The sequence below is a fragment of the Lissotriton vulgaris genome, chromosome 3_1, assembly GCF_964263255.1.
Source record: "Lissotriton vulgaris chromosome 3_1, aLisVul1.2, whole genome shotgun sequence".
Classification (NCBI taxonomy): domain Eukaryota; kingdom Metazoa; phylum Chordata; class Amphibia; order Caudata; family Salamandridae; genus Lissotriton; species Lissotriton vulgaris.
Window position 1 is genome coordinate 283,538,438 of NC_141689.1, and position 18,702 is coordinate 283,557,139.

At 47.3% G+C, this 18,702-nt stretch overlaps 1 pseudogene; it reads right to left on the reverse strand.

Moving 5' to 3' along the window:
• Window positions 1–1,013: 1,013 nt before the first annotated feature.
• LOC147726328 (uncharacterized) overlaps window positions 1,014–18,702 on the reverse strand; it is a 65,244-nt pseudogene continuing 47,555 nt past the window's right edge.

Sequence of the window (18,702 nt, forward strand, 5' to 3'; positions counted from 1 at the left end):
TTTAATTTGTGCTGATGGTTTCCGGTGCTCAGCACAAGCAGTTAATCGTCAACACTGGTGCTCATAGCAAGGCACGGGGAAGTGATATGCCCAGAATCACAGGTGCAAGCTGCATACTGATGAGAGCCGCAGCTCTTATTTTTTCACAAATTACCCACTGGTCTAGGATTAACACTCCCTGCTACCACTACCATTACTCCTGCAGCAACTTGCCTTCACATAGAGTCTTCTACGCGGACCTCATCTAGGCACAGGAGATGTCTCCCTTTGGGCCCAAGCTCACTAAGAAACCAGGTCAAAGGGCAGATATATCATATGATGTGTCATACTTTCTAACTTTTTGTCTGCACATTTAGTTGCACTTTCTGGGATCTGAGACTGGGGACCATAAGCAAGGTACAGGAAGATTGATACTCAAATATTCCAGACGGAAGCCATGATCTCCCTATTTTACCCCATTGAGTAATATACCCCCTGCGGTTCCTCACCTCTAAATGGGCTGGTCGGACCGCGAGTTGATGGCACAAAAAAATGCCATTTTATAGCAATGGTTTCACTCCACCAAACTCTAAATTACCCTCTAAGACTTCTATTTCTGGCCGTGTGCAAATCCCAATCCCAGCACAACCTACAATCAGGGTCCAATCATGGTTAAAACTTCTGCGTTAATAGGACTCCAAAGGAAGGTCTCCTATATTGTTTTCATCAGGTAAAACCTGGGTCTATTTCTGTAGGGAAATCAGCACACTTTTTGTTTTTGTGCATCTTGGAATGTGTATAATTCCATATCAAAGTGTAAACTGAGGCGGGTGTGGTAAATATGCACTCAGAAAATATTACACCAGTTAGTATTGGCAGGGCCGGACTGGGAACCCAAAGCAGCCCTGTCAATTTCTCCTATCACTGGGCTGAGGGGCAAACAGTGTGGGGGAGGGTGGGTTGCAAGTGTGAAGTACTGCTGCTTATGTTACTGGGGGCCAATTGAAAAATATGTTACCTTTAAATTTGACAGATTATTGCAATTTGATCCGGCTGCTGTGATCAACTTTTTTACTTATCTCAAGTTTCCAGTCGCATCTGGAATACTTATTAATCAATTCATTCGTCCTTTCTAATATACCTTCAACAATACACAAGCCACTTTGGACATAGTCATTATTTGGCTTATTGAATCCTCGACATATTTTGCGCTGCACTTTGATTTCCTCTTTTTTGCTTTCCTGGAAAGAAACAGGAGAAAATGCATTGAATGGTTTCGTCAGAGCTCAAAGCTAACTCTAATAACCGACAATAAAGAACAATTACGTAATAACCACTGGATTAACCACTAACCTTAGGTCCCGAAGAAGCGTGCTACCTAGCGTAAAAAAGTTCAATGGCTCGTCGGGGGTAGCAAGCACTTTGTAAATGCACTTACTATATAAAATGTAGAAGCTTCCAGTCTTCCCATCACTTTTCCACACCAGCACCTTCCTTTGCTTATATTGACTGCCTCTATGAAAGGCCCTTCGAGACTCTCACTTGAGGAAAAATCACACGAAAGTGATTTTCCATACACTTAAAGCAAGCATTGCATTTTAAGAAAAATGAAATTATCACAATGCACAAATGCATGTGGAAACAATTACCAATTGCAGTTATGTATTTACTGGAACTGTCGAATCGCCACTAATGGCCTGGCAATCTCTAAATGGTGTCTTTAGTGCCTCATCTTAAAGCACATTACTCACTTCTTATTACAGTCCCACATTCCTTGATCACTGACGTCCAGCATTAGGTTTGTGGTTAGAAGTGTAATCTGCATTACATGAGTCTGGGAAGGAGTTCACTAACTGAAAACTGCTGTTTAATTCATTTGTTATAGGAGAAAAACAAGCAATAGAATATTAGTCTCCTCAAAATAGGAATGCGTGCCAAGATAGAGAGGGAATTCATTCCACAAACTGTTGGTTGCACCTTCCACTGATGTGCTGTCACAAGACAGTGCTCTGAACACAGGGGGGACTGAGACAATCATAATCAGCTGCCTGGAATATATGAAGGAAGCCTGAAATAGCTCACTGCAGCCAATCAATAAATGTATGTGTATTGTGCTTTTTGCTGGCAGAGGCAGTCTTTAACCTCTACCCAATTATGATTGATTTACTGCGTTACAGAGAGATGAAATGCAGCCATTGAATGTCACTGGGGACTAAACCTAGTAACTTCTAGTCTAATTCGGTAGTTTAATCAGATTAGGCACGGACAGTTACCCCACTCCTGCCAATGCCAATGGACCTACCGCCACTAACACCGTCCCTGGTCATAAACAGCAAAGGCATTATTACCCTTATCACTATAATTAATGCTGCCAACACCCTCATCAAAGGCAGTCCCAGGAAAATGCTTACAGCACAACTAATGCCACTAACATCTCTGGCTTCAGCCTCCAGCATTAACAGTACAGCCACTAATACCCTTTGACCACAACCAGTGCTGCCAACACCCTCACCTACAGCAGAGTTCTCTTCAAAATCTTGCTAGATTGCCAGAAAACACATTTGAGGGCACCTTCCAACATAACTAGTTTAGCCATTAACATCCTGTCGACTAAAGTTGTCATCCCTACAAAACACCAGCACAGCCCCAAAAACCCTCACCAAATATACTCTTAGCAACACCTCGACACCATTCTCTATCAACAACCACATAGCCACTGATATCCTTATCACCAACAAACACTGACCAACACCCTCAACAAAGGCAGTGCTGCCATCGAAAACCTTTTCACAAGTACTCTCAGCAACAACCAGGAAACCACCCTCTGTCATCACCAGTAGAACCACTAATTGGCCCATTACCACTGCCAATAATGGCAGCATCATGACCAATTGCAGTGCTGACACCAAACCTATGCACCAGCTATTGCCATCAGCTGCTTGACACCACCGTCTGGTATCACCAACATGGCCTCTAATACCCATCACAACTAATGCTGCCAACGTTAACTAACTAACAGCAGTATTACCATAAAACCATTTCCACACTTCTTGCTCCCAACTAAGCATGGGCGAATTTTGAGAATCTCGCGTTCGCAAAGTTTGCGGATTTGCGAATTCGCAATCCGCAAAATCCGCGAATTCTCGCAAATTTGCGGATTTTTTTGTGTTCGCAAGTGTTTCTGCCAGTTTGCGAGGATTTGGTACTAGTTCGCAATTGCGAACTTACTTGTCGGCTCGCAACGGTCGCGACTATGTTGTTTCTACGTCTGGTTCATCATCACAGCCTCCCAGCACCCTCTGTTTCACCACTGGCACCCTCTCTTTGACCCATGCCACCCTCTGTTACATCAATGCCACCCTCTGGTTCATCATCACTGTAGAAGATGGGAGGGAAAAGCAAGCCCACCTGCCCTGCTTGAACTGACATGAATTAATTTGGGGTTAGTTTATTAACAACACCTGCCCTGCCCCAACTGACAATAATGAATTAGGGGCTAATTAATGTGTCACTGAAAGAATTTGTAGTTCCAGCCTGGCACCTGCTTGTCTGCTCCTTTAGCTGTAAATCAGGACCTTTGTGGCATACAGTTAAGGTCAGAGCAGGGTCACACAATAGTTGCAAGCAGGCAACCGAATTCTGGAGGGCCCCCTCAGGAAGCACTACAGGGAATCGTTACAAATCATGAGGTTGACCTTTTGCACCTGCTCATTGCTTTTTCTTTTGCTAAAATCGTTTTTCGGTTTTTTCGCGCTATTCGCGGGGCTCGGCGTCGTGCGAAACCGACCGCGGAAGCCGCCAATTCGTGCGAATGAGCTTTTTATTTTTTTTGCGGCTTGTTGTTTCGCAAGTTTTTTTGCAGTATTCACGAGCCGCTTGCAGCGCAACACGCGAATTTACCCAAAGGTCGAGTACGGGCGCGGCCATTTTGTTTGCGTGACGTATTTCCGTTTCCGCCCGCTATGTATAATCTCGCGCAGTAAGCGCATTGCGAGTAGAGGTTCGCACGAGATCGCGAGGGAAATCTAGAGGTTCGCACGAGATCGCGAGGGAAATCTCGCGCGAACTTACTTTCGCGCTCGTGAACGGGCGCCGGCCATCTTGTTTTTCATTCATTTCCTGTGTCTGGGCATGGTGTTTAATCCTCTTGGTATCTTTGCCATCCTTTGCTTGTTTTCAGTTTTTTTTTTACGATTTTGCTTCTTATCTATCCCTCTCTTTTCCTAGCAGTATATTTTTGTCATTACTGCTATTTTTCTTTACTTTTAAACTACTTTTTTAAACTCTTTTCTTTTCTTCTTCCCTATCCTATTCTTTCTTAATTTTCTACTTCTTCCTACCTTACCTGCCCAGACCATGGTCAAGCCAGGCGCCGTGAAGCTGCCCAGGCACTTGAGGGCCGCAGCGGCGGCGGGGAGTAGTACTGGACCCAGTGCCAGGACAGCATGCGGGAGATTGAGGGGGGAGCAGGTGACGCGACGGGAGATATTCAGCCCGGAGGAAGTGGGCGCGCTGGTCTACTTCGTCCAGCGCCGCCTGCCCAGGACCATCGCGGGAGGCGGCAGGATCGCGGCCGGCGGCTACAACATGCGGGAGCGCCGGAAGCGGTGGGAGAAGGTGTGCTGGGCCATATCCCACCTCTACGGGGTCCAGCGCACCTACAGCCAGGTCACCCATCGCTGGACGGACCTCCTGGACCGGGAGCGCGACCTGCTGGACCAGCTCGGCTTGGAGATCCCCGGGCTTGGTGAGTAGTAGTAGCCATTTCATCACTCACTGATATGATGTTTTCTCCTGCTCTGTGTTGTTGTATTGCAAATATTTGTTTTTTACATGGAGCAAGCCAATAATGCCGCTGATGACGATTACATTGTAGTTAAATTATATTTCAAAATCTTCTGTGCATTTCAGGTGCACTGCTCTCCTTCTCAGTGGCGTTGCTACTATGCTTATTTGTTTTCTATTTCGTGGTCTCATTGGCCTGAGTAACTATTATGTATGAGTGTACTTTACAGAACTGCGTAATGCTAGACACTAGGGGGCAGATTACATTTACAAGCCCCTTGCGCCACGTTTACGTTGCCTTGCGTGATGCAACAGCGGCGTAAACGTGCCGCATCCTTGCGAGTCATTTACAGCATGACGCATCTAGGGAGATGTGTCACGTTATAAAGCCATGGGCCTGCACCCCAATGGGTGCGTTCCTAGTACGCAGGGTGGGCAGTCCGGCGGCTGTGCGCCTCGCAAAATTGCCTGCGTGAAATCTACAAGATTGAACGCAGGCACTTCTGCGACGCTGCTACGTCAATTCAATTCCTTATGCCTGCTTGAAGCAGGCGAAACGACTGACACAGCATGTTAAGTATTGGGTGGCCCTGAGCATTACTGGAGTTGCATTGCGTTGGCGACGTGACTCCAGCGATGCGCCGCTCTTACGTGACGAGATGCGTCACGCAAGTGCCTACCCTTGCGCCAGGGCGCGCCGCATTGTAAATGAGGCGCATCTGCCGTGTCGCAAGGGTAGTTTTGCGTGACGCATTTGATCTGGCGCATCTCTGGAGATGCGCCAGAACGCGTAAGTAAGTATGCCCCTAAGAGGCAGAATTGCAATTACCGTCGCATCCCTGCAAAGTAGCAGGGATGCGCCATTAATTGTGCGGCCCGCTACCACCACCAAACATGGTGCGCCGTATTTGCAATGCGGCGCACCATGGGCCCAAAACGTCACCGAAGCTTTACTGCTGGAGTTGCGTCGCAACGATGGCGCAGCTCCAGCAATGCTCTGGGGTACCCTATCTCCCCAATGCTGGGTCAAGCCGTACGTCTGCTTCAAGCAGGTGCAGGGTTTGTGTGACGCATCATTGTCCTAAAGGGGACTGATTGAAATTTTGTAGATTTCCCTCAGCCACTTTTAGGATGTGTTCCAGCGCAGGAATGCCCTCCCTTGCGCCGGAACGCCCCATGATGGCGCAGGGCTTTATAACGGGATGCATCTCTCAAATGCGTCACGCTGTTATAATATTATACGCCGCACCATGGCGCCCTTTTTTGTTTAGCTGCTGCGTCACAAAAGTCACGCAAGAACGGAGCAAAAGAGCCGCAAGGGGCTTAAATCTGCCCCTTCCTTTGTACCCCTGACAATAAGAAAAATAGTGGCGGTGGATTGATAGTTTGACTATTTAAATGACTGGTAATGTAGCAGGCAACTGTTAGTGTTGTCACTGATCTGACTGAAATCACAATGGAGTTTGTCTGTCACTTTGCGTCTTGCCTGCGGACTGCTGCCTGCCAGTCTTAGGTGAACCTTTCAGTACTTTGTTTAGTGAGTTACGTGACTTTCGAAGTCACAGGTCCGCAAATAAATGAAAACTAACCCTAATCAATATAATTTCGCGGAAATATTTTGTTAATTTTCTTTTGAAATGTTTGATTTAGTTGACATTGACAAGCAACAATCATCCATGTTTTCTGTTCTTTCTTTCATGTTGTACATCAGCTCCCCCCAGGGGCGAGAGGAGGACACAGGAGCAGCAGGCGGCGGATGCTGTTCAACAGGGCCAGGATCGGGCAGGCGAGGGCTCCTTTGCTGGCCCCAGTAAGTTTTCATTTTAGACTAGTACCTATTTTTCCTAGCGTTCCTCATTTGACTTTTTTCAAAATTGTCTTTGATCTTCTTGTAGACTGTATCTAAATTCTTATCCTGCCTCTACTATGACTCCCTGTGGTATTACTAGATTATTCTTATTAGTCTGTCTGTGTAGCAAACTAAGATTGCACGGTTGGCGAAACTCCCATGATTCTAGTCAGCAATAGCTCTATCAACTTAGTGCAGTCCTCTGGGATTGTCCATAATATCTTTTGAAGTGTTCTATCTGGACTCATGCTTGCAAAAATTGCAAAACCTTTCGCTCAGTCACTCTAGTCTGGACCAAAAAACACAGATTGTATTTAAGTTTAAAAGCTTTATTAAAAGTAAACACATTTATTAAAATGAAGTCATAATAAAACTAAACGTGTAACTGATAATGGAAAAGTGGTTAGTGCTGACGATTAATTGAAGACATTTCTTGTGGTCGAGCCGAGCTCTCACCTGGTTTCAACTTGATCTTGTTGTTAGAAGTCCATCTTCTGTCTGTGTGGAGAAAAATGGTGCGTGTTAAAAAACCAGCCTTCATCAGTTGTGCCAAAAAGTGCAGCAAGACAACCTTCCCTGGAAAAAGGGACATTTTTTTAAACTTTAAAGTAGACAGTCACAAATTACATTGTTTTCACATGTCTTCATTCCTAGACCAAAGACTAGTGAGTGCTTTATTCTAACATTCTTCAATGTACTTTGTAGGTGGAACATCTGGTGGCGGGGCCAGCGTGGAGGTGGTGGTGCTCGACACGGAGGCGGAGGGCGATTCTTCAGGGGAGGAGGCGGCGGCTGTGAGAGTTGAGACGGTGGTGGTGGCGGCCAGAGGTAAGCTCTTATATATTCCTTACTTATTGAGATTGAAGACTAGCTTGGAAGGCAAGAATATGAGATGCATGGCTGTGTGAATGATGAAGCAATGATGGGTGGAAGGACAACAGCCTGGGTGGGTGACACAGAAACTGTATGTGTCCATATACCTGGATCATGCTACTATCTGACTCTTAGATAGCATATGTGTATCTAGAGCAGGGGTACTCATAGTATGGCCCGCGGGCCGGTGGTGGCCCGCCAAGCCTTCCTTGGCGGTGCGCAGACCTTGCAGACAATCACTGCTCCCCCGGCCCCCACAGAGCAGAGGCTTTTTTGTATTTCACCTGTTAGCGCCCCTGCATCTCCACTCTGACAATCACTGCTCCCCCGGCCCCCACAGAGCAGAGTGGAGATGCAAGGCCACAAAGAGGTGAAATAGAACAAAGCCTCTGCTCTGTGGGGCCGGGCAAGCAGTGATTGTCAGGGTGGAGATGCAGGGGCGCTACAACAAACAAAGCCTCAATAATATGTTAATGGTCTTTTAAAGACCTGTTAAGTACTTTGGTGTTGTCTGTGTGTGCGCGTTGAGGAAGCGGTCTCAACCCGGGCTGAAGGCTGACACAGATAGACACACACACAGTGAGATGACAGAGGGGGAGGGAGAGGGAGGGCAGGAGGGAGAGAGAGATGGAGAGGGAGGGCAGGAGGGAGAGCAGGAGGGAGAGAGATGTATGCAAATGCTGGGTCTGGTGGCTCAGTGGATGAAGGCATCTGCTGCAGGGACCTGTGTGCAACCTCATGGTCACAAGTTTTTGTTTTGCTTTAGCCCCGCCCCCTCTGACTCCGCCCCCACCAGTGCGGCCCTCGGCCACAAACTACACTGTGAATTTAGCCCCGGAGAGAAAGTTTGTGAGTACCCATGATCTAGAGAGAGTAGACGGTCAGTGGATGAACTAAGTGTAACTTTGAAGAGCATGTAACACTGCACCCGCACGTCCGTTCCAGTGTAGGAAAGGCAAGGAAAAGAAGTTTTAATTTTGTCCAAATACTACCATCAATAGTAGCAGTAGTTTGTATTGCAAGCACAGCATAGATCCGGTTATTACGGTGGCCACTCCCTACCTCTCTTAATAAGTTTAGTAGTACTCAGTCATTCATGTGTGGATGTATCACTGGTCACTCAATAAAAAGCAAAGCACCTAAAGTCATCCCATATATAAGCAAAAACATCCCATGTGAAGTGATAGATAATCAGATTATTTATCTTCTTCAATTTTCCATTTCTAGTACTAATTTCCACTGTAGGGTGAAAGTTAAATTAATTAAGCAGTAGCCCTTGAGTTGTAACAGAGTATTCTCAGTGCCACCCGTAATAGAAAAGTAAGAGCTTCACCACCTGCATGTACTGGACGGGTACAGTAACGCAACGCAAGTCTAGGTCACTCCTCATGGCGTGCGTCTCTTTTTCTCGGGTGCAAGTTTACTGCGCTGGCATTATGCCGGCTTGCAGAAGATAACGTACCAATTTTCCTAAACAAGAGACAAGAAGAAGAATAAGACTGGTGTACTTTCATAGTCGACTCCAATGGAAGTCCATAGTGCTCGTAGGATTTGTTCCTTAAACTCCCACTAATGTTAGAGCAAGGATGAAGAAGTGTGAGGTTAGAAGTGTGAGGTTGATACTGGCCTCAATAGTTATGTAATGCGCTTGCAATTAGCTAGTTGTAGTGCAACACAAATTTCTGCTGAATGATTGAGTTAATCTTAAAGAGCATTGGTTACAGACTATGTCTTTCTTTCTTCATATAGGTTCTCCTTCCAAACGAACAAGGAGAAAGGAGCTGGCTAGAGCGGCCCGGCAACGGAGGATCGATGCCACTGTGGCCGAATATCGGTGGCTGGTGGCCCTGGAAGACGAAGAAAGTGTGCAGTCGACCACAACAACTACATCGTCTGCATCGGCCTCCGTGCCCCCACGGGCTGCCAGTGCCACCCAGCACAGTGGTCCACCCAGACTGAGCCGGGCTGCCAAAGCCAAACGCCACCGCCGAGTAGCAAGGACAAGAGCTTCCTCTCACAGCCGTTGCACCTGCAAGGCATTGAAGGCACGCCTGCGCCGCAGTACCCTGATGGTGTCCCGCCTCCAGCAGGAGCTCCACCACTTTTCCAACCAGTTGGAGGGGCTCCGCGTAGAGCACGCCTTGCTCCGCCAGGAGCATGATGCCCTGGCCCAAAAAGTAGACAGCATCCACCCATAGTGTCCCTTTCCCCTTTTTTAGAGACTTTTGGGGGGTGGGAATTGGGAGTTGGGTTTTTGGGGACTTTTGAAGGACAATCGTTGGGGTTAGGGAGGGTCTTGCGGGAGATTATTTTGTTAGGGATATAAATATACTTTTTCAAACTTTATCTGAGCATACCCGTTTCTTACTGTTGCCTGGTGGGTGGGGGTTTAACAGTGACTTTGTTTTCCTGAAAGTTTAGTTCCATTTTCTTCCTTTAAGTGTAAATGCCCAAATGTTTTCAACACTAAGTGCCTCTCACAGAGTACGTGAAGTGAATCCAAGAGTCCTAGGACTTTAGTAGTACTACCGTCAGTCTCTCGTCTCTCCTACTAATACTCCATTATACCCCCAAACCACCAAACGCTTATCTTACCTGTAATTTGTGTTTGAAAGTAGGGCTAGACCCAGGGCTGGCTCCACGGGAAACAGCGAATAAGGTTGGCAATCTTGGTCGGATAAAATTTCCTCATAGCGGTGGTACTAGTGGTGTGACACAGTGGCAGTTGCATGCCTATGAAAGAAAAGAAAATGAAATCTGGTTTGTCCTCCTGAGCAATTCAACGGTACAACTGAGAATATAGCAGGTGACAGAAGTACACTAGAACAGTGCCACATTGTAGCCTAACAAATGGTAAAGTATAACTACTAATTCGGTTGAAGTTCTTTGACATTAGCCATGGGTCTTTGTCAAGCAGAGTAAGAATATATCCTCGGATTTCTTCACCAGCCTGTTGCTATCACCTTATCCTCCCCAGCAAATGTGTGGATTTATTGCTGTAATTTAGTCACACATCAATCAAAACCACACAGCCCGGGGGAAGAGGGTTAGGGTTTGAAAAATGGATGGGTACAGGGGTTTTTGGGAAAGGTTTTGGGAGACAAGAAAAAAAGCACAGCATAGACAAACAATTGAACATAAACAATTCTTTGGGTACAAACCTATCCATCAATGCTTCATCATTGGGGCCATCCCAGTCCTTTACGGGCTGGGGCGTTCTGCGACTTGCGAATTACGTAGGAGCACTTACAAATGACTATGTGTGGTGCAGATGTGATAGTGGAGTGGGCTAAGTGATGTGTTAAGGGATCAATTTAGAAGCAGAGAGAGATCCAAGAAATGCAGTCACAGTCAGAGAAAAAGGCAAGGGATACTGTATCTATGTGGTTGTAGTTGTCCTGTTGGAAGTGGTAAGTAAGTTGCCTGCAGAAAAAAAATCCTCTTATTAGCGGCACTCCTCCATTGCAGCCGACGCTTCGTCCATCGATGTTGGTCACCAGAAGACACCCTGTAAAAAAAAGCACAGCATAGACAAACAATTGAACATAAACAATTCTTTGGGTACAAACCTATCCATCAATCTTTGAAAGTGCATGCACTACTGCATGCATGTCAGTGAAAAGTAAGTAGTACTTTCGACAACTGTGGAAGAAAGAATGCGACAGTACAGGGCCTGTGTGGAATTATTGATAACGATATTCAACATAAGGTCTCTGTAGCCAGATACCCGAGAGCCTTGCTGGTCACTATAAATCCATTCACAACAACACTCAATGGGGTTGGTCTGGAAGGTATAGTAGATAGAAAAGGAGAAATTGCTTTTTTTCTAGGTGTCCCCTCACTCACCAGGGTTGCCCCTTGGTGACATGCTTCATCATTGGGGCCATCCCAGTCCTCTACGGGCTGGGGCGTGCTGCGACTTGCGAATTACGTAGGAGCACTTACAAATGACTATGTGTGGTGCAGATGTGATAGTGGAGTGGACTAAGTGATGTGTTAAGGGATCAATTTAGAAGCAGAGAGAGATCCAAGAAATGCAGTCACAGTCAGAGAAAAAGGCAAGGGATACTGTATCTATGTGGTTGTAGTTGTCCTGTTGGAAGTGGTAAGTAAGTTGCCTGCAGAAAAAAAATCCTCTTATTAGCGCCACTCCTCCATTGCAGCCGACGCTTCGTCCATCGATGTTGGTCACCAGAAGACACCCTGTAAAAAAAAGCACAGCATAGACAAACAATTGAACATAAACAATTCTTTGGGTACAAACCTATCCATCAATCTTTGAAAGTGCATGCACTACTGCATGCATGTCAGTGAAAAGTAAGTAGTACTTTCGACAACTGTGGAAGAAAGAATGCGACAGTACAGGGCCTGTGTGGAATTATTGATAACGATATTCAACATAAGGTCTCTGTAGCCAGATACCCGAGAGCCTTGCTGGTCACTATAAATCCATTCACAACACACTCAATGGGGTTGGTCTGGAAGGTATAGTAGATAGAAAAGGAGAAATTGCTTTTTTTCTAGGTGTCCCCTCACTCACCAGGGTTGCCCCTTGGTGACATGCTTCATCATTGGGGCCATCCCAGTCCTCTACGGGCTGGGGCGTGCTGCGACTTGCGAATTACGTAGGAGCACTTACAAATGACTATGTGTGGTGCAGATGTGATAGTGGAGTGGACTAAGTGATGTGTTAAGGGATCAATTTAGAAGCAGAGAGAGATCCAAGAAATGCAGTCACAGTCAGAGAAAAAGGCAAGGGATACTGTATCTATGTGGTTGTAGTTGTCCTGTTGGAAGTGGTAAGTAAGTTGCCTGCAGAAAAAAAATCCTCTTATTAGCGCCACTCCTCCATTGCAGCCGACGCTTCGTCCATCGATGTTGGTCACCAGAAGACACCCTGTCTACTGCCTGCCTGATGCTGAATTGTGGCTCGCTACTGTGAAGCCTGACTCCATCCTTTTTTCCCCATTGCAGAGACTGAAACCCGGCCTGTAATTATTCAACGAAAAACAGGAAGTGATATAATATTACAACACCACTGATAAATAAATATAAGGTATGTAGGCTGTGGAGTGCAAAAAGTCACAATTTGATTTTCCTAGTAGACAGTACAATATTTTTGAAAGTGCGTACTCTGTCTGAGTCACCTTTTGAAGGATAAATAAGTATGGGCAAATTAATGTAGCGGATCTTTCCCCTCAAGCTAGGTGTACTGTAAACTGTGTTTTAGAACAAAATTAGATCTTCCTAGCAGTGCTCCCACCCAGACCCTTACTAAAGCCAGTCGCAAAAATGTAGAAGACCCCCAATCAAATCTCAAAAAACGAGGCCTAGCAGAAAACTGGTGACAAAACTTACTTTGAAAGTAAAAGTAGGCCGAAGTACCCCCTTCCTAATTACCCCTTACCCACCATGGATTGCATTCAAACCACTTGCAAGCAAAAGTAGCCATAGCCAGCATTGCTCCAAGACTCGAAATCCCCCCCACTCAAACACATGCAATAGAAATACTGCTAACCCTAACGAACCCTAAGTTAAGAATAGTGGCAAAGGCTTTCTTTAACTATGCCAAATCCCCCCTTTCCCACCATGGATTTTCTTCAAATGACTTGCAACCAAAATTACACATTCTCACGAGTGCTCTAAAACCCCAGAACTCAGTTGCAAAAATCTAGAACACCCCGAAACACATGCAATCCTGCTGCTAGGGCTAACCCTAACGAACCCTAAGTTACAAAAAGTGCCAAAAGGCTTTTGCGCGAGGATTTTGTCCCAACCACTTCTACCCGGTATTAGACCTTCCCAGGAATGCCCCATGACCCGCCAACCCACCCGCCAAGAAGCATAACACCCCCAAACAGGACAAATGCAAAATCTCATACTTGCAATATTTCTCGGCCTTCGGTCCAAACGCGCTGCGTAGCTAGGCCATAAGTCGGGGTTGCCACGACGGATTTCCTGAAAAGCAAATGCAATCAAGATTAGAGTGTCCCAGCAGTGCTCTCAGACCCCGAAACCCACCCACAAACACCAGGAAGCCCCCCAAACAGGCCCCCGAAAATGCTACATTGAGCAAAATGTCAGAAATAGCCAAAAAGAAATCGGCCTGGATTTTGTCCCAACCACTTCTACCCGGTATTAGACCTTCCCAGGAATGCCCCAAGACCCGCCAACCCACCCGCCAAGAAGCATAACACCCCCAAACAGGACAAAAGCAAAATCTCATACTTGCAATATTTCTCGGCCTTCGGTCCAAACGTGCTGCGTAGCTAGGCCATAAGTCGGGGTTGCCACGACGGATTTCCTGAAAAGCAAATGCAATCAAGATTAGAGTGTCCCAGCAGTGCTCCCAGACCCCGAAACTCACCCACAAACAGACGGAACCCCCCTAAGAGCACCTCAAAGGCAAGCAAGTCATCAAAAACACAAAAAAAATTCCGCCTGGGATTTGGCCCAAAACACTTGTATCCGGTATTAGAGCTTCCCAGCAATGGCCCCAGAGCCGTCAACCCAGGAGAAAACGAGTAGAAGACCCCCAAACAGCCAAAGAGCAAAAGTACAAAAATGGGGACTTAGTCAATTTTTCACAAATTTCCCAAATCACTCCGCGCGCGCTCTGCAGCTAGGCCCTAACTCCCCTCTGCCACCATGGATTTGCTTCAAACCTCTTGCAAAAGAAAGTATATATAGCCAGCAGTGCGCCCAGACCCAGAAACCCACCCACAAACACCAGGAAGCCCCCCAAACAGGCCCCCGAAAACGCTACATTGAGCAAAATGTCAGAAATAGCCAAAAAGAAATCGGCCTGGATTTTGTCCCAACCACTTCTACCCGGTATTAGACCTTCCCAGGAATGCCCCAAGACCCGTCAACCCACCCGCCAAGAAGCATAACACCCCCAAACAGGACAAAAGCAAAATCTCATACTTGCAATATTTCTCGGCCTTCGGTCCAAACGCGCTGCGTAGCTAGGCCATAAGTCGGGGTTGCCACGACGGATTTCCTGAAAAGCAAATGCAATCAAGATTAGAGTGTCCCAGCAGTGCTCCCAGACCCCGAAACTCACCCACAAACAGACGGAACCCCCCCTAAGAGCACCTCAAAGGCGAGCAAGTCATCAAAAACACAAAAAAAATTCCGCCTGGGATTTGGCCCAAAACACTTGTATCCGGTATTAGAGCTTCCCAGCAATGGCCCCAGAGCCGTCAACCCAGGAGAAAACAAGTAGAAGACCCCCAAACAGCCAAAGAGCAAAAGTACAAAAATGGGGACTTAGTCAATTTTTCACAAATTTCCCAAATCACTCCGCGCGCGCTCTGCAGCTAGGCCCTAACTCCCCTCTGCCACCATGGATTTGCTTCAAACCTCTTGCAAAGTAAAGTATATATAGCCAGCAGTGCGCCCAGACCCCGAAACCCACCCACAAACACCAGGAAGCCCCCCAAACAGGCCCCCCGAAAACGCTACATTGAGCAAATTGTCAGAAATAGCCAAAAAGAAATCGGCCTGGATTTTGTCCCAACCACTTCTACCCGGTATTAGACCTTCCCAGGAATGCCCCAAGACCCGCCAACCCACCCGCCAAGAAGCATAACACCCCCAAACAGGACAAATGCAAAATCTCATACTTGCAATATTTCTCGGCCTTCGGTCCAAACGCGCTGCGTAGCTAGGCCATAAGTCGGGGTTGCCACGACGGATTTCCTGAAAAGCAAATGCAATCAAGATTAGAGTGTCCCAGCAGTGCTCTCAGACCCCGAAACCCACCCACAAACACCAGGAAGCCCCCCAAACAAGCCCCCGAAAACACTACATTGAGCAAAATATCAGAAATAGCCAAAAAGAAATCGGCCTGGATTTTGTCCCAACCACTTCTACCCGGTATTAGACCTTCCCAGGAATTCCCCAAGACCCGTCAACCCACCCGCCAAGAAGCATAACACCCCCAAACAGGACAAAAGCAAAATCTCATACTTGCAATATTTCTCGGCCTTCGGTCCAAACGCGCTGCGTAGCTAGGCCATAAGTCGGGGTTGCCAGGACGGATTTCCTGAAAAGCAAATGCAATCAAGATTAGAGTGTCCCAGCAGTGCTCCCAGACCCCGAAACTCACCAACAAACAGACGGAACCCCCCCTAAGAGCACCTCAAAGGCAAGCAAGTCATCAAAAACACAAAAAAATTTCCGCCTGGGATTTGGCCCAAAACACTTGTATCCGGTATTAGAGCTTCCCAGCAATGACCCCAGAGCCGTCAACCCAGGAGAAAACGAGTAGAAGACCCCCAAACAGCCAAAGAGCAAAAGTACAAAAATAGGGACTTAGGTAGTCAATTTTTCACAAATTTCCCAAATCACTCCGCGCGCGCTCTGCAGCTAGGCCCTAACTCCCCTCTGCCACCATGGATTTGCTTCAAACCTCTTGCACAGTAAAGTATATATAGCCAGCAGTGCGCCCAGACCCCGAAACCCACCCACAAACACCAGGAAGCCCCCCAAACAGGCCCCCGAAAACGCTACATTGAGCAAAATGTCAGAAATAGCCAAAAAGAAATCGGCCTGGATTTTGTCCCAACCATTTCTACCCGGTATTAGACCTTCCCAGGAATGCCCCAAGACCCGCCAACCCACCCGCCAAGAAGCATAACACCCCCAAACAGGACAAAAGCAAAATCTCATACTTGCAATATTTCTCGGCCTTTGGTCCAAACGCGCTGCGTAGCTAGGCCATAAGTCGGGGTTGCCACGACGGATTTCCTGAAAAGCAAATGCAATCAAGATTAGAGTGTCCCAGCAGTGCTCCCAGACCCCGAAACTCACCCACAAACAGACGGAACCCCCCCTAAGAGCACCTCAAAGGCAAGCAAGTCATCAAAAACACAAAAAAAATTCCGCCTGGGATTTGGCCCAAAACACTTGTATCCAGTATTAGAGCTTCCCAGCAATGGCCCCAGAGCCGTCAACCCAGGAGAAAATGAGTAGAAGACCCCCAAACAGCCAAAGAGCAAAAGTACAAAAATGGGGACTTAGGTAGTCAATTTTTCCCAAATTTCCCAAATCACTCCGCGCGCGCTCTGCAGCTAGGCCCTAACTCCCCTCTGCCACCATGGATTTGCTTCAAACCTCTTGCACAGTAAAGTATATATAGCCAGCAGTGCGCCCAGACCCCGAAACCCACCCACAAACACCAGGAATCCCCCCAAACAGGCCCCCGAAAACGCTACATTGAGCAAAATGTCAGAAATAGCCAAAAAGAAATCGGCCTGGATTTTGTCCCAACCACTTCTACCCGGCATTAGACCTTCCCAGGAATGCCCCAAGACCCGCCAACCCACCCGCCAAGAAGCATAACACCCCCAAACAGGACAAAAGCAAAATCTCATACTTGCAATATTTCTCGGCCTTCGGTCCAAACGCGCTGCGTAGCTAGGCCATAAGTCGGGGTTGCCACGACGGATTTCCTGAAAAGCAAATGCAATCAAGATTAGAGTGTCCCAGCAGTGCTCCCAGACCCCGAAACTCACCCACAAACAGACGGAACCCCCCCTAAGAGCACCTCAAAGGCAAGCAAGTCATCAAAAACACAAAAAAAATTCCGCCTGGGATTTGGACCCAAAACACTTGTATCCGGTATTAGAGCTTCCCAGCAATGGCCCCAGAGCCGTCAACCCAGGAGAAAACGAGTAGAAGACCCCCAAACAGCCAAAGAGCAAAAGTACAAAAATGGGGACTTAGTCAATTTTTCACAAATTTCCCAAATCACTCCGCGCGCGCTCTGCAGCTAGGCCCTAACTCCCCTCTGCCACCATGGATTTGCTTCAAACCTCTTGCAAAGTAAAGTATATATAGCCAGCAGTGCGCCCAGACCCCGAAACCCACCCACAAACACCAGGAAGCCCCCCAAACAGGCCCCCGAAAACGCTACATTGAGCAAAATGTCAGAAATAGCCAAAAAGAAATCGGCCTGGATTTTGTCCCAACCACTTCTACCCGGTATTAGACCTTCCCAGGAATGCCCCAAGACCCGCCAACCCACCCGCCAAGAAGCATAACACCCCCAAACAGGACAAAAGCAAAATCTCATACTTGCAATATTTCTCGGCCTTCGGTCCAAACGCGCTGCGTAGCTAGGCCATAAGTCGGGGTTGCCACGACGGATTTCCTGAAAAGCAAATGCAATCAAGATTAGAGTGTCCCAGCAGTGCTCCCAGACCCCGAAACTCACCCACAAACAGACGGAACCCCCCCTAAGAGCACCTCAAAGGCGAGCAAGTCATCAAAAACACAAAAAAAATTCCGCCTGGGATTTGGCCCAAAACACTTGTATCCGGTATTAGAGCTTCCCAGCAATGGCCCCAGAGCCGTCAACCCAGGAGAAAACGAGTAGAAGACCCCCAAACAGCCAAAGAGCAAAAGTACAAAAATGGGGACTTAGTCAATTTTTCACAAATTTCCCAAATCACTCCGCGCGCGCTCTGCAGCTAGGCCCTAACTCCCCTCTGCCACCATGGATTTGCTTCAAACCTCTTGCAAAGTAAAGTATATATAGCCAGCAGTGCGCCCAGACCCCGAAACCCACCCACAAACACCAGGAAGCCCCCCAAACAGGCCCCCCGAAAACGCTACATTGAGCAAAATATCAGAAATAGCCAAAAAGAAATCGGCCTGGATTTTGTCCCAACCACTTCTACCCGGTATTAGACCTTCCCAGGAATGCCCCAAGACCCGCCAACCCACCCGCCAAGAAGCATAAAACCCCCAAACAGGCCAAAAGCAAAATCTCATACTTGCAATATTTCTCGGCCTTCGGTCCAAACGCGCTGCGTAGCTAGGCCATAAGTCGGGGTTGCCACGACGGATTTCCTGAAAAGCAAATGCAATCAAGATTAGAGTGTCCCAGCAGTGCTCCCAGACCCCGAAACTCACCCACAAACAGACGTAACCCCCCCTAAGAGCACCTCAAAGGCAAGCAAGTCATCAAAAACACAAAAAATGTTCCGCCTGGGATTTGGCCCAAAACACTTGTATCCGGTATTAGAGCTTCCCAGCAATGGCCCCAGAGCCGTCAACCCAGGAGAAAACGAGTAGAAGACCCCCAAACAGCCAAAGAGCAAAAGTACAAAAATGGGGACTTAGTCAATTTTTCACAAATTTCCCAAATCACTCCGCGCGCGCTTTGCAGCTAGGCCCTAACTCCCCTCTGCCACCATGGATTTGCT